General features: G+C 40.0%; 1 protein-coding gene across 1 annotated transcript in view; it reads left to right on the top strand.

The window, feature by feature from the left end:
• Positions 1-12,887: 12,887 nt before the first annotated feature.
• Positions 12,888-15,742, top strand: part of LOC127007617 (lysosomal-trafficking regulator-like) — a gene marked incomplete at its 3' end in the record, with an annotated part of 247,223 nt that continues 244,368 nt past the window's right edge. Inside the window, 1 exon segment of the mRNA XM_050878758.1 lies at positions 12,888-13,157.

Here is a 15,742-nt window from a genome sequence, read left to right as displayed (position 1 = left end):
CACCTCACTCTCACCCTGTTTCCTGACCCCAACATTCATTTTTACGAAAAACTGAGACCACCATCATCTTCCTGAGAAAATTCTGCATCACACGAGCATAAAATTGTAACAATAATGTAAAATTACACATACGAAAATCAGAGTTAAGTTGCACTTATTTCCTCTCAACTCCTTAGTACTCATCTGGTTTCCGTCGCATCACTTTTTTAAATATATACACACACACACACACACACACACACACACACACACACATATATATATATATATATATATATATATATATATATATATATATATATATATATATATATATATATATATATATATATATATATATATATATATATATATATATATATATATATATATATATATATATATATATATATATATATATATATATATATATATATATATATATATATATATATATATATATATATATATATATATATATATATATATATATATATATATATATATATATATATATATATATATATATATATATATATATATATATATATATATATATATATATATATATATATATATATATATATATATATATATATATATATATATATATATATATATATATATATATATATATATATATATATATATATATATATATATATATATATATATATATGTATATATATATATATATATATATATATATATATATATATATATATATATATATATATATATATATATGTATAGATAGATAGATAGATAGATAGATAGATAGATAGATTGATAGACATATAGATAGATAGATAGATAGATGGATAGATATAGATATAGATAGGGGTTGCACGTGACGTCATCAGCACTGATCAGCTGATCACTTCTCAGCTGCCCCGCAAAGGCCCGCCATTTTGGGAGGCACATATTTACCGCAAGAGAGCTGCTCAGCTTTTCCCCGCCATGTTACTGTGTTGGTGTTTGTGTTAGCGGCCCATCTATTACTGAGTTGGTGTGTGTCTTAGTGTCCATCTATTACTGTGTGGGTGTGGGTGATAGTGGCCCATATATTACTAAGTGGGTGGGTGTGTTAGTGGCCCATCTATTACTGTGTGGGTGTGGGTGTTAGTGTCCATGTATATGATGTATTACTGTGCGGATGGGTGTGTTAGTGGCCCATCTATACTGTGTGGGTGTGAGTGTTAGTGGCCCATCTATTAGTGTGTGGGTGTGGGTGATAGTGGCCCATATATTACCATAGCTGGGCGTTATCGCGATAAGTTATCGCGATACTTTATCGCTGATAACAAAATCGGATTATCGACCATCCGCTACCTATTTAAATATATATCGGTATCTTCGTTACTTTTGTAACCAAACTAGCGATAATCGCTACTTTTTTTCCGCCTCTCAGAAAAAAACGTTGTCTCCTCCCTACTGCGCATGCGTGGCCCGGTGTTGTATGAAAAAACTTCGGGGTATGAAATATCTTCGGTGATGAGGTTTCATACTTAGATCATGAAAATTAAAACACTAGGTTATTTTTTTATGCTACTCAAAAATCAATATATCATAAAGAAAAATCATTTAACTTTGCCCCAAAAATGATTATTCACTGCCTCAAATTTGATATTCCATATTCGTTTGTGACCATGCCATGGTATTGAAGGCATCCGGTGTTGTGTTATTTGGTGTCCCATCGTCAAAAGCTGGCGCTTTTGTTTACAAACACTGGTCTCTCGTGAACTGCGCATGCTCAGACCAAAAAGTGTAGACCTGTACAGTCTCACAATGCTTTTTTTAACCCATTAAGAGTTGCTGGAAAGCTGAATCAAACATACAGTACCACCATCCTCGCCGTTCTGGTAACAGCGAGGACGGTGGTAGTGGTACTATATGTCTGATTCAGCCTTCCAGCAACTCTTTATTACGGTTTAAAAGCTTTGTGAGACTGTACAGGTCTACGCTTGCTGGTCTGAGCATGCACCGTTCATGAGAGACCAGTGTTTGTAAACAATTTTTGACGGTGGGGACGCCAAATAACACAACACCGGTTCAGGCATTTCTAGTATTACCGTCTATATGTACGTGTCAACGTGTGGTTTTAAGGTTCTGTAAGTTTCCTAAAATACAGATAATGAAAATTTGAATTCATCAATGTTGTTCTATCTGAAATATCAATATAGTATCGTTTTCGCCTATCGGACTTATCTCTAGCTAGTATCGGAATTGTGGATTTATATCGGGTATCGGTTATCGGTTATCGCCTATATTTATGTTTCTAGTTAACGAATATCGGTTATCGCCGATAAGGTTTTTCATTATCAGTTATCGGTTATCGGGAATAAGGTTTTCTGTTATCGTGCCCAGCTATGTATATTACAAAGTGGGTGGGTGTGTTAGTGGCCCATCTATTACTGTGTGGGTGTGGGTGTTAGTGTCCATCTATTACTGTGCGGGTGGGTGTGTTAGTGGCAGGGTTGGTGATTTTTAAAAAAAATTTTAAAAAATCAAAAAAATCAAAAAATCATTGATTTTTTTTATTTATTTGATTTATTTGATTTTTTTGATTTTTTTGATTTTTTTTATTAATATATATATATATATATATATATATATATATATATATATATATATATATATATATATATATATATATATATATATCCTACTGAGTGATTTGAAAATCTTCATAGGTTACTTTAAGTTTCAGTTTAGGGCGCGTAAGTGTGAGCACAGTCAAGGATCCTGATACATACGTGTTCAATACTTGTTTGTAGTTGGTACAGGACCAGGTTTAGGACAGACAGAGTTGCCTGAAGTTATTTTCATGACAGCATTTTATATTATTACCACACAGAAGAATATCTACTTTTATTCTGTTACTGTTTGGTTGCTAACCTTGGTTATTATTATGATACATTGAATCCCAAGTTAGTAAAGACTAAAGGAGGCTGATTTTTACCTAGTAAAAAACATATGGCAAGTTGGCAACATTAGAGCAAGAGAACTCCCTAAGCTCAGTACAGTACATGTATTTTCCACCAGTTGGTCAGTCACAGTCAGTGCTAGCAAAAGATTTAGAAATTGGTAACATTAAAGAACATATTGTGAAGATTGTTAAATACTTTCGGAACAACCACACAGCCTCAGCAGCATACAAAGCCGCAGGAGGTTCAACCCTCATCGTGCCTCAAGACGTACGGTGGAATACACTGTCTGATTGCTTAGAAGGTTACCTAAACAACTGGCCAATATTAGTATCTGTGTGATGGTGAAAAAAGAAACCAACTGGATCCAGTTATTATAAGGAAGGTGATGGACACATACATAAAAAGATCTGCAGAAGATATGCTGAAAATTCTGAAGCTCATTGCCATAGCACTTGATAAAGTTCAGAGGGACAGATGTGACATAGGAGAAGCTACTGAGGTGTGGAAAGATTTACAGAATAAGCTTGCAGAGGAATCAGTTCGGTCAGGTGATAGTGCTGTCATTGAAGATCATTTCATGAAACGAATGAAACTAGCCCTCACCCCTGTTCACTATTTAGCAAATATACTACATCCAGCTTACAAGGGAAAAAACTAACTATGGAGGAGGAAAACATGGGAATGAATTGGATCAATGAAAATTGCCCTTCAGCACTCTCTCTTATAATGATATATAAGGCAGAACTTCCTCCATTTCAGCCATACATGTTTTCTGCTCATTCACTTAATGCTGGACCACTTGCATGGTGGCTTTCTTTGGGCAAGATTGTTGAAGACAAAAATTATTTTTCTGATTTGGTTAGGAAATTATTTACAACAACAGCCTCAAGTTCTGGGGTGGAGAGGATTTTTTCTTCATTTGGTCTTGTTCATTCTAAGCTTAGAAATAGGTTAGGGATAGAGAAAGCTGCAAAACTCGTTTTCATTTACAAAAACCATAACTAGGGTCATCACAGAAAGCCTCTGAGTGAATAAACTTAATGTAGGATTACTTTAAATTTTTTTCGTTATTTTATTTTATTTTATTTATTTTTTATTTAATTTATTTATTTATTTACTGGTATATACCATGAAGGGAATAAATGAATAATAGGTTGTTTTACTTTACCATCCTTGGAGCACATCATTTAACTTATGGAATACTTTTTAGTAAAAAAATAAAAAAAATAAAAAAAATCAAAAAAATCATGATTTTTTTAGTAAAAAAATCAATGATTTAATCATTTGATTAAATCAATTTGATTTAATCATTGCCAACCCTGGTTAGTGGCCCATCTATTACTGTGTGGGTGGGTGTGTTAGTGGCCCATCTATTACTGTGTGGGTGGGTGTGTTAGTGGCCCATCTATTACTGTGTGGGTGGGTGTGTTAGTGGCCCATCTATTACTGTGTGGGTGGGTGTGTTATTGGCACATCTATTACTGTGTGTGTGGGTGTGTTAGTGGCCCATCTATTACTGTGTGGGTGGGTGTGTTAGTGGCCCATCTATTACTGTGTGGGTGGGTGTGTTAGTGGCCCATCTATTACTGTGTGGGTGGGTGTGTTAGTGGCCCATCTATTACTGTGTGGGTGGGTGTGTTAGTGGCCCATCTATTACTGTGTGGGTGTGGGTGTTAGTGTCCATCTATTACTGTGCGGGTGGGTGTGTTAGTGGCCCATCTATACTGTGTGGGTGTGAGTGTTAGTGGCCCATCTATTACTGTGTGGGTGTGAGTGTTAGTGTCCATCTATGTATTACTGTGTGAGTATGTGTTAGTGTCCATCTGTTACTGTGTGGGTGTGGGTGTTAGTGTCCATCTATTTTTACTGTGAGTGTGTGTATTAGTGTCCATCTGTTACTGTGTGGGTGGGTGTGTTAGTGTCCATCTTTTACTATGTGGGTTGGGGTGTTAGTGTCCATCTGTTACTGTGTGTGTGGATGTGTTAGTGTCCATCTATTACTGTGTGCGTGTGGGTGTTAGTGTCCATCTATTACTGTGTGAGTGTGTGTGTTAGTGTCCATCTGTTACTGTGTGGGTGGGTGTGTTAGTGTCCATCTATTACTGTGTGGGTGTGGGTGTTAGTGTCCGTCTATTACTGTGTGAGTGTGTGTGTTAGTGTCCATCTGTTACTGTGTGGGTGGGTGTATTAGTGTCCATATATTACTGTGTGAGTGTGTGTGTTAGTGTCCATCTGTTACTGTGTGGGTGGGTGTGTTAGTGTCCATCTATTACTGTGTGAATGTGGATGTCAGTGTCCTCTATTACTGTGTGGGTGGGTGTGCTAGTGGCCCATCTATTACTGTGTGGGTGTGGGTGTTAGTGTATCTATTACTGTATGGGTGTTAGTGTCCATCTATTATTGTGTGTTAGTGTCCATCTATTACTGGGTGGGCGTGGGTGTTAGTGGCCCATCTATTACTGTCTGATAGGTGCTACACTGCCACTCGCGGTAGGTAGACAGGGCCAGCTGCCAAGTATAGGTAAGTGGGCTTTTTGCGAACCCCTTACGTTCTTATGTTCTTACTAAACACTTCCCAGGGATGCCCGGGGTTAAATTAGTCATATATTCATTGTTTTTATCATCAACTATATCTTGAAATTTGATAATAAATGTATATATTGTATGTCCATCATCATTTGGCAGCCTAATGTATAGTTATATAACGAAGCCTATCCCCACTGTCCATATTTTTTGCATATTCACTAAGATTGTGTTATGAAGACTGGAGGCACGGGCCAGCTATCATCAGGGGGTAGGGGCTCAGCTGATCGCTCTTGCCTCCCAAAATGGCTGACAGTTGTTTTTCCTAAAACAAAAGCGAAGCGGTGTTACGTCAGTGCAACCCCTCTATAATATTATATATATATATATATATATATATATATATATATATATATATATATATATATATATATATATATATATATATATATATATATATATATGAGAGAGAGAGAGAGAGAGAGAGAGAGAGAGAGAGAGAGAGAGAGAGAGAGAGAGAGAGAGAGAGAGAGAGAGAGAGAGAGAGAGAGAGAGATCCTCAATTTGCATTCTGTTTTGATTCTGATGGTGCAGGTATAGGCTACGTCCCGAGGTAAAAACATACAGAGGGTCAAAATTGCCTCTGAACGGCACAGCTTATATATGTGTTCGGAGGCAATTTTGACCCTCTGTATATTTTCACCTCGGGACGTACCCTATATATCATCAGAACAACATGCAGATAGAGGATATGTGCTTAAAGAAGAAAAAAAAGTGATGCGACAAAAAACAGATGAGTAGATACCGAAGAGTTGAAGGGAAATAAGTGCAAGGAAATGTTTATCTGCTACATTTAACTCAGATTTTCGTGTATTCATTTAGACATTATTGTAACATTTATGCTAGTATGATGCAGAATTTTCTCAGAAAGACGATGGTGGTCTCAGTTTTTCTTAATAATGAATGGTGGGGTCAGGAAACCGGGTACGTGGGAGTGAGGTATGTGAAGTCGTCGGTTTTGGATGAACTGGACACACCCACGGCCGCAGCGGCGGGCTGTGGGGATCACTCAGCACAATTAATGCATGCTCGCCGAATCGCTAAAAACGGATGAGGAGCCTAAACTAAAGGGATAAATGAACTGGGGCGGAATTCACAAACATACTCACTAACTACGAACTAACATAACTACGCACTATTGATTTAGCGACCGACGTTAGCGTCAGATTCACGAAGCAAACCTTAGATGGTAGCAAGGATTATACAGGGTGTTAGTGAACGTCACCGTCAAACTCTGAGGATCACTTGTATAGTTAAAATTGAACTAATATTATTCAATATCCATATCGATAAAATTGCTTAGTTTGTTAAATAAACGTCCAATAAGAATTGTAGCGCAACAGAGTAGCCAATACAGCACTAATTTCCCAACATGTTACTTAACTATTACAATAAGTTCTTAAGCAAAGAAGTGGTATCAGGATTGTTTGTTTACATGTTATGATTGATTTCAGGCATGTATGTAAAGATACGCTGTCAATAAGGTGTTTAGCAGTAACGTAGCACTTTCCTAATCAGATGTAGCAGGAGACAATGTTATTCATTTGTAACACTGTTCACAACCTGTATTATTGAAGGCGAAGTCTGTGCCAAGTATCCAAACACTTCAGGCTATGTTCGTCGTTTGGATGCGAAGCAAGATTTGACCGTTGTTGGGTGGTTCAGATGTTACTCATTCAATACGATCGACCCTAATTCGAATCACAGAAACATGGTCAACGACTCAGACACGAACTAACGTTAATAGGACTATGCAACATGCCAGCTTAGATTACGCTCAAGTTTTCACCAGGTTAGACTTGTCGGGTATGACGCTGTCTCTCTCTGTGTGTGTGTGTGTGTGTGTGTGTGTGTGTGTAGTAAAGTTTACTAGAGCCTCCGTGATCATTCATTATGTCAGTTTGCTGTGTACCTACTTTATAAAGATCAAGCCTAGAAGTCAGATGCTTATTCTGCCTTACTTCACTAATGCCTGATTTTGAAATTAAAACGCAGAACTGTTCTTTTACAGCTGCACAATCTGTTTGCTGCATAAATACTGAAGAGATGATCCTTCTCCGTGTTATCTTACTGATCGTATTATCACGGTTCCCCCGTGCAGGTTAACAGGATGCATCAGTATTCGTATGCGGAGATGGCGGATATGCAACTGACGTATGGGGCTGCGAACGGAAACGGTAGGGAAGCAGCCTGTCTTTACGCAGAAAAATTTCCCCAGCGACGTCATTCACATTACAGTACATTTCCATCAGTAGACAGAAGGTTGAGGGAGACAGGAACCTTTAGGAGACATCTAGCAGACACAGGACGACCACGCTTTGTTCGCACTCCCCAGCTTGAGGATACAATCCTAGAGGCAATTGCAGAGAATCATCAAGCAAGCACTCGCAGTGTGGCAAGTGATGAAGGTGTCGGTAACAATACAGTATGGAGTGTACTTCACGAACCGCTCCTTTACCCGTACCACTTTCAAAAAGTTCAGCATTTATTGCCAGAGGACTTTCCAAGGCGTTCCAACTTCTGCCAGTGTGGTTTATTGACCAAACAGCACTTCATCAAAAATTTTCAAGCGTGATATTGTTTTCAGATGAGGCATCATTTACATGAACAGGAATGTTTAATAACCAAAACATGCATACTTGGGATGAGGAGAATCTGTGTCCTATGGCGACGAGGTTACCAACATCGGTTTTCCATAAATGTATGGTGCGGCATAAGAAGTGACTTCATTGTAGGTCCATATGTGTTTCGTGGCCCTGGGTACCGTGAATTTTTAGAACAAGAATTATCAGTATTACTAGAGGATGTACCTTTAGCAAAGCGCAGAGGTATGTGGTACATGCACGATGGTGCACCTGCACACTCCAAAATGACTGTGCAGGAATACCTCGACGCCAAGTTTCCCGGCAGGTGGATAGGAAGCGGCGGCCCCATTCCCCGGCCGGCACGATTACCTGCTTTAAATCCCATAGATTTCTACCTGTGGGGCCATCTAAAATAGATGGTTTATGAAACGGCCGTTGACACCGAGGAGGAACTACTTCCACGAATTCAGGCTGCTTGTCATCATGTACGCAATACACCTGGAGTATTTGAGCGAGTGCGGCAGTCTTTGAGTCGTTGATGTCAGTTATGTATTGAAGTTGGAGGGAGACATGTGGAACACCTGCTGTAATGTACAGTATGTATTTACTGTAGGCTGTTTTGTTAATTTACACGAGCCTGTTTGCATGGTTTAATTTCCCTGGTTTCACTGGTTGTTACTACTTTTTGTTAACCACATATTTTCTCAGTGAAACCCTCTTGAAATAGTTTGGGGGACTGAGTGCTGTTTGTAAATACATTAGATAACAAAATGCTTTTTGTTAGTAATCAAAATCAATTTACTTTTCTACCGTATGAATGTTACGCTGATGGTAAGAAGTCCTCCAATGTGATCACCCGATGTAGCACCCGCTACATAACCAACGAGTAAATGTTTCAAATATGAAAATGGCACTGTATAATTAGTTGGGAGTTAACGTGATGGCCATTTGTTGTTTGTAATGTCATGTTATTAAAGTTCAAAGACACGACGTTCTATTACTTGCAAACCACAATATGAACTGTATTTTCATAACTCGACTCTAACTATGGGTAGTACGTGCATATAAAAAAAATGGATGAGGGTGAGAGGAAGAGAGAATGGCGTACGAGACGCCAGCGTTCGGGTTGGTAGCCCCAAGCTATGGCGAGAAATGCGCTCAATGCTATAAGCTTACGTATCTCTGTAACTAAGCATTTTTATCAAAATGGATAGAAAATAATATGAGTTTACTTTTAACTTTACAAGTGATCCTCAAAGTTTAACGGTGACGTTCACGAACACCCTGTATACTATAAGGATTGCTCACTAAGCTTTTGTTTTACCCACAATGCACCGCGGATGACGTCACACATGTAAACAAATGGTGCTCGGCGACAAACTGGTTCACTTCACTATGTTTTCACCGTAGCGTGCTCTGTGAAAATGGTGATTTGTGGTGTATATGGGTGTTACAGTGGGTCAACTGCGGAAAGTCGTCAAGGTGATAAGTTCATTAGGTTTTCTAGAGACAAACGCACCTTGAAGAAGTGGATTTTGGCCTGCAAACGAAAAGATAAAGTGAAGGTGAAGTCTGCGCGGGTGAGGTCCAAACATTTTTCAAAAAGGTGATAACATTAAAGAAAAGCCAATAAAGCTCTATAGTGAAAGTTTGGTAAAGGTAAATTCATTTAGTTAATAATTTGCATAAATATTATACAATATATATATGTATGCATATAAAAAAAAAATACTTTCATTATATATGACAGGATTAGTTACCCCTGCAATTAAGTTGTAGAAAACTTATGTTAATAAAAGTTAAGAAAACGTAAGCTTCGATGGTAAACAGAGCAGTATTTCTGCAGTTTGTTTACCATGTTTCTCACATTATTTATATTATCGTATACTATAGTCTGTTCGGAGCATGAAGTCGGTTCAAGGTGTGGCAGATTCCAGAATTCCCATGAGTGCAGGGCTGCCAGTTCGACCGCCAATTATCAGATTAGCACTCTCTCCCGGCCTACCCACCCACAACCCACCTGTTTATCTCTCTCTCTCTCTCCCTCTCTCTCCCACCACAACGTGGCAACATGGGAAAAAATCGCTGCCACATGTCATAGAATTTATACAAATCCTTGTTATAATCCTAAACATCGACACTCATTGTACTATGTAGCTTCCTTTACTATAAACAGAATATATAAAATATCGCTTTCAAATAGCACATGGATGGGAAATAAGAGGGAGACGCATGTAGGAAGGCTGATTTGGCAGTATGGGCAGAGGTAAACGACGATACCAGCTCCACCCTGAACCGACTTCATGCTCTGAACAGACTATATTAGACAACGTGCAGCTGCCTAATTTAATTACTTATCCTTAGCAATCAAAAAAGCCCAAAATCTGACCATGAATAAGAATAAATAAGGGTTCTCTAGTACATTTTATACCGTGAGGGCAGGGTGAGTGTTAACCAGATGACGCACCGCAGTCATGACGTCATCGATGACGTTTCAGTGAGCTATCCTCATAGTATTGTTATGCCGGACGTGTTACTTGGGTTCCGTGTCGCCGTCAGGAGACTCCGTGGGAGGGAGATATGTAAACACTTTGCACAGCTTCTGTAGTTTAATATTCTTCCTTAGTAGTACACTTCACTCGGACTCTTCACTTACCACTAGCTTACTATGACTGGGACTGACTCTCTCTCGCCCTCTTCTCCTATATATATCCAGAACAGTACAGTCTAGAATGTTACAGTATATTTTAGATCATACAAGAACATGTAGCAAAAATATATGCGAGTTGGCAACACTTCCCGCCTGGCGCCTGGCCGCGCCCCGCGGGGCGCGGACGGCTCGCCTTGCTCCCCGCCCCCTTGCTCGTTTCTCCGGGAGCCTTCTAGAGGCCTATGGTCGCCGGGGGAAGCTTCCAGCACAACAGTATATAATCCTTGGATGGTAATTAGAGGCGAGCTAAGTCAGCGAGGCCTCTGATTGGTTGATGACGTCATTGGCCTTGCAGCGAATCGCAAGCACGTTTACAGAACCGTCAGCCAATCCTAGGGAGGCCCCTCCAGTTGCTGGTTGAGGATTGGCTCTCCCGTCTCGCTGGTCGCGGGTTCGATCACCGGCGCCGGCAAAACCTTTCCTTGTCTGGATTAATTTCTCGTGTGTTTCGATCGTTACACGCAGTGGTCGTGTGGGAGTATAATAAAGATTAAATTCTGGCATTTCAGTATCTGTCTCTCGCCGTGTATATTCCCCATTCTAATTTCAACTTGTCATGATTCTTGTAAATCATCTCTCTTATTACAGTTGGGTCGCACCTCAAAATGTAGTGGATTGTGCCACCAGCTGCAAGCTTGCTAAAAATCTGCTCAATCTTATTCTCAACATCCTGAATTGTGCGTAAGAACTCATTGCGTTCTAAGATGGTCTCCTTTATATTTTCCTTGGTCTCCTCTTTATGCACATTGCATATCATGATCTTTGGTTTCATCTTTTCATGCAACGCTCTTGGTATTAATTTTCTCAACAGACTCCAATTTTTTTTAGCAGCCTCAGCCCTGTGTTCTCATTATCAAAGTTCATGACAATATTAATACCTCCATTTGTGAATCTTGAATCAGTTATTTGAATGCCATTCAATGCCTGGGAGACTTCATCCTTCATATCTGTTGCCTTTTTTTGGTTAGAAGCTTTCACAACTGGGTCTGTTGTTCATTTCCTTGGTAGAAGCTTTCACAACTAGGAGATTCTTCTTGACTTTCCTGTCTCTCTTCGCCGCCTCAGCCCAACTAATTATAATTTAAACACTTTCGCTTCTCACATCAGCTATTTCTAAAGGTCAAAGAGGGGATCAGTCGGGTTCTAATGAGTGTTTCTTTAGGCTCATGGTACAGAAGAAGGGTCAAACTACCACCAGAGTCATAAAACTATAATCATGGATATGTCCAAAACGCCTACGAAAGCCTTGTCAAATATGTGAACATGGGCGATCGACGAAATGTTTAGTATAATACTGCCTTAACCCTATAGGTGGGCTTCGTGCCTCAAGTGTACGTACGTATGTACACGTACAGTCGCGATATGAAGTGATGTCGCCGTGTAGTACATAAATCACAGAGTGACTTACAGTACATAGGTGACGCCAGTTTCGGTGAAGCTTCGAAGCTTCGACACGTGACGTCAATCATGCCACGTCAGCCAATATACACCCAGCTTCGAATCGCTGGTATAATAATAGTATCCCAATGATTTACCGTCGGAATTAGAATTAAAATATTATCCGAAGTGCAAATTACCCAAATAGTGCACATATATATATATCTATATAGATATATAAATATATATATATATATATATATATATATAGATATATATATATATAGATATATATATATTTAATTCTCCCTATTGACATTAATGATTTAACAGGAGGATAATTATATATACTAAAATTTCCGACATAATATTATGATTGATGATTGATTGATTGATAGTTTATTGTTGCAAGTAAAACAACAAAGGGGAAGGGAGGAGCATGCCATCTCAACCCCCAGGCAGTACAGAGTGTGATTATACAAGGATACATGTATTATGACTCCCATCTTTCCATCATCGATCTTGATCGAGTTTGGAATTTCACAAAATGTTTTAATTTATTAGGCTGATATACTATACGTACATTAACATTTTTTTCTCTTTCTTTCTCTTTCCTTTATGGTTAATTTAATGGCAAAATCACCAGCATCTGTGTGTGTGTGTGTGTGTGTGTGTGTGTGTGTCCCAAAATAATCAGCAAAATAATGTCTTTCTGAGTTAAGCACACAATAAAATAATTTGCTTTAATAGGATTTCCTAGAGGCGGGAAGGTTGGCATCCCTGTGGCGATGACAACAAAGCTTGACAAGTGGCGGTGTTAAAGGTGCGTGTGAGGGCGGCTGCTGCTGGCGAGGCTCGGGTGTGCCGCGCGGGGCCGGGCTCTCGCATTACCTGGCCAGTGTCGAGTTACGGACAGCAAGAGATCACCTGACGGACGGAGTGAGTGGGCTGCCTTCTTCCTCCCCTGTGTCTAGCCTCCCGGCATCTTGGCAGGTTGTACTACTTGACGTGCTCTTGTATTGTGTTCTGTTGACCTCGCCCACTAATTATGACAACTATCATATATTTTCAGGTCGGTTGTACAACTCTCTCTCTCTCTCTCTCTCTCTCTCTCTCTCTCTCTCTCTCTCTCTCTCTCTCTCTCTCTCTCAATTGCTGACTGTTACAAGAGTAGATATCTTTTTTTCCAAGTACACAATCCATGATAGCACACCAGTCTACCAGGGATCTCTCTCTCTCTCTCCCTCTCTCTCTCTCACACAGTGTATTTAGTAAAACTCAAGCTTTACATCCAATTCATGATGGCAAACCAGTCTACCAGGGAACTCACACCCTGCCACTCTGCCTTTCTTCAAACCAACAACCCCATGTTACCTATCATATAGTAATTTATTGTTGCTTGAGTAGCAACCTTTCAGCACAAAGGATTGTGATCTATCATTGCCTTAAATTGTAGCCACTTGCTCCTTCTTCATTTTTTGTGGTCCGGCTAGGCTAGTGATTTGCAACCTTTGGTTAAGATTTAGGTAAAATTCTAGTGTTTGCCCATACTCCTCCCTCCCTCCCAAAACAAGCTTGGGGACCTGTGGGAATGTGGGGTTTCGGGTGGGGACACGAAATCCGTTGCAATTGCATATTTTTTGCAGGGGGTGGGGAAATCCCTAGATCTAGGGAAATTCCCTACATTTAGGGATTTTTTTTTCGCCCCACCGCCACTTAAATGAGGGTTTGCGACGAATTTAGTGTTCCTCATACAGAAACCAAGCATTCTCACTGGATCTCCAAGTTTATTTTGGGAGAGAAGCATAGTGAAACCACATAGTGGCGCCAGAGGCCATCTGCGCCTACATAAACCGCCTACATCACACTCATGCTCTCTCTAGCACCGGTGCCAGTAGGTTGTCGCCTCATCACAAGGTTTCTGTCCTGATAGCAGCGTTCGTGGCACCAAACACGGTGTATCTTCATTGTTTATCACTGACACTAGCAAAACCACCGGCTAACTGTGAACTGTCCAACACTGCATCTTAAACAGTACTGCGGGTTCAACACCAAGTGCAGTCTTGAACCTCCTGCCCGAGCTGTTCGAACACGTGGATCCTGACTGACCATATTCTGAATCTGCTTCATGGGTTTGTGTTCCCAGTATACAAGGTGATTGTGGCTATTGACTCCGCGCCTCCAGCATACAATAATACGCCTCCATTTATCATAGTTAAAAAACAAAATACATGTCCCTCAACCATAATATGAAGGCGGCACCAGTAGCGGATCCAGATCCAGTCCCTTCCCCCAACGATCTTGGGGGACCCGCGGGAAGTCGGGGTATTTGGGTGGGGGAGCATATTTAAACTACTCCAACCGAACTTTACGACCTGCGCCCCCCACTGGACCCCCCCCTCTTAACATACCCCAACCGAACCTTACGACCTAACAGCTAACTGAGGGGCGTTGAAAGAAGTGCTTACGTCCCCTTCAACATTAGCTATTACATTACTGACGACGCCAAGATGGTCCGCCGGCTTCACCAGACCCGTCCTCCTCCGAAGAAGCTTTGTCACTAACCTGCTTCACGCGTTCGTACGTGGTACCAAACCTGCTTCACGCATTCGTACATGCTACCAGTAAGTGAATACATAGTCGTATATGACGGTTGCAAGATTCTTATGACGTAAATTACTTACTGTTTAGATGCTTCATTATGACCTTAATACTGTGACGGAGGGCTTCGCCCCCTTTGGACCCCTCTTTGGTATGGAGAGTGAGTGAAAGTGTGTGGTTTCCCGTACGTTGTAAAAAATCCCCGAATGTACGAAATTTCCCTACATCTAAGTAATTGTAAGGAATTTCCCTACATCTAGGGTATTTTTCAAACCCCCATAACTCAAAAACTATGTATTTGCAACGCATTTCATGTATACCAACGCATACCCCACAGTCTCAATGGCCAACTAGCCAATTTTGGTTGCGAGGGGTGAGTATGGGCAAACACTAGAATAATACCAAGATTCGTTTTAGTACCGTGCCAGTATCTCATTACCTACCTTATGAAACATCAGTAGCCCTTCTTATATCTTTTCTACAATCCTTCAACAGTCATGGAAATGCTTTGAAAAGCCAATTCAGGGAGTTTTTTTACTCTTGAAAATCGGAAATAATGTTTACGAAAGCATGTCGCCTCCTCTGGCAATGGCCGTGCAGCCGGTGTTGTGAGAAATACCTCCTCGCTGAAATAAATCACATGTTAGTAGGTCGTAAAGTTCGGTTGGAGTAGTTTAAATATGCTCCCTGACCCTAAACCCTCTGCGAGCTATTTTGCGGCTGCAGCGTCGCCGCAGCTGCTGCCTGAGGAGGTGACGCGCTTTCGTAAACATTGTCCCCTATTTTCAAGAGTAAAAAAAATGTCCTTGAATTGGATTTTCAAAGCATTTCCATGACTGTTGAAGGTTTGTAGAAAAAATATATGAAGAGATAGTGATGTTTCATAAAGTAGATAATGAGATACTGGCACAGTACTAAAACGAATCTTTACCCAACCTTTTTCACTCTATTCCCCCATTCATGACCAGGCACGGATC

This window comes from Eriocheir sinensis, chromosome 36 (genome assembly GCF_024679095.1).
Source record: "Eriocheir sinensis breed Jianghai 21 chromosome 36, ASM2467909v1, whole genome shotgun sequence".
In the NCBI taxonomy this organism is placed as follows: domain Eukaryota; kingdom Metazoa; phylum Arthropoda; class Malacostraca; order Decapoda; family Varunidae; genus Eriocheir; species Eriocheir sinensis.
This window is presented reverse-complemented; position numbering and strand designations above follow the sequence as displayed.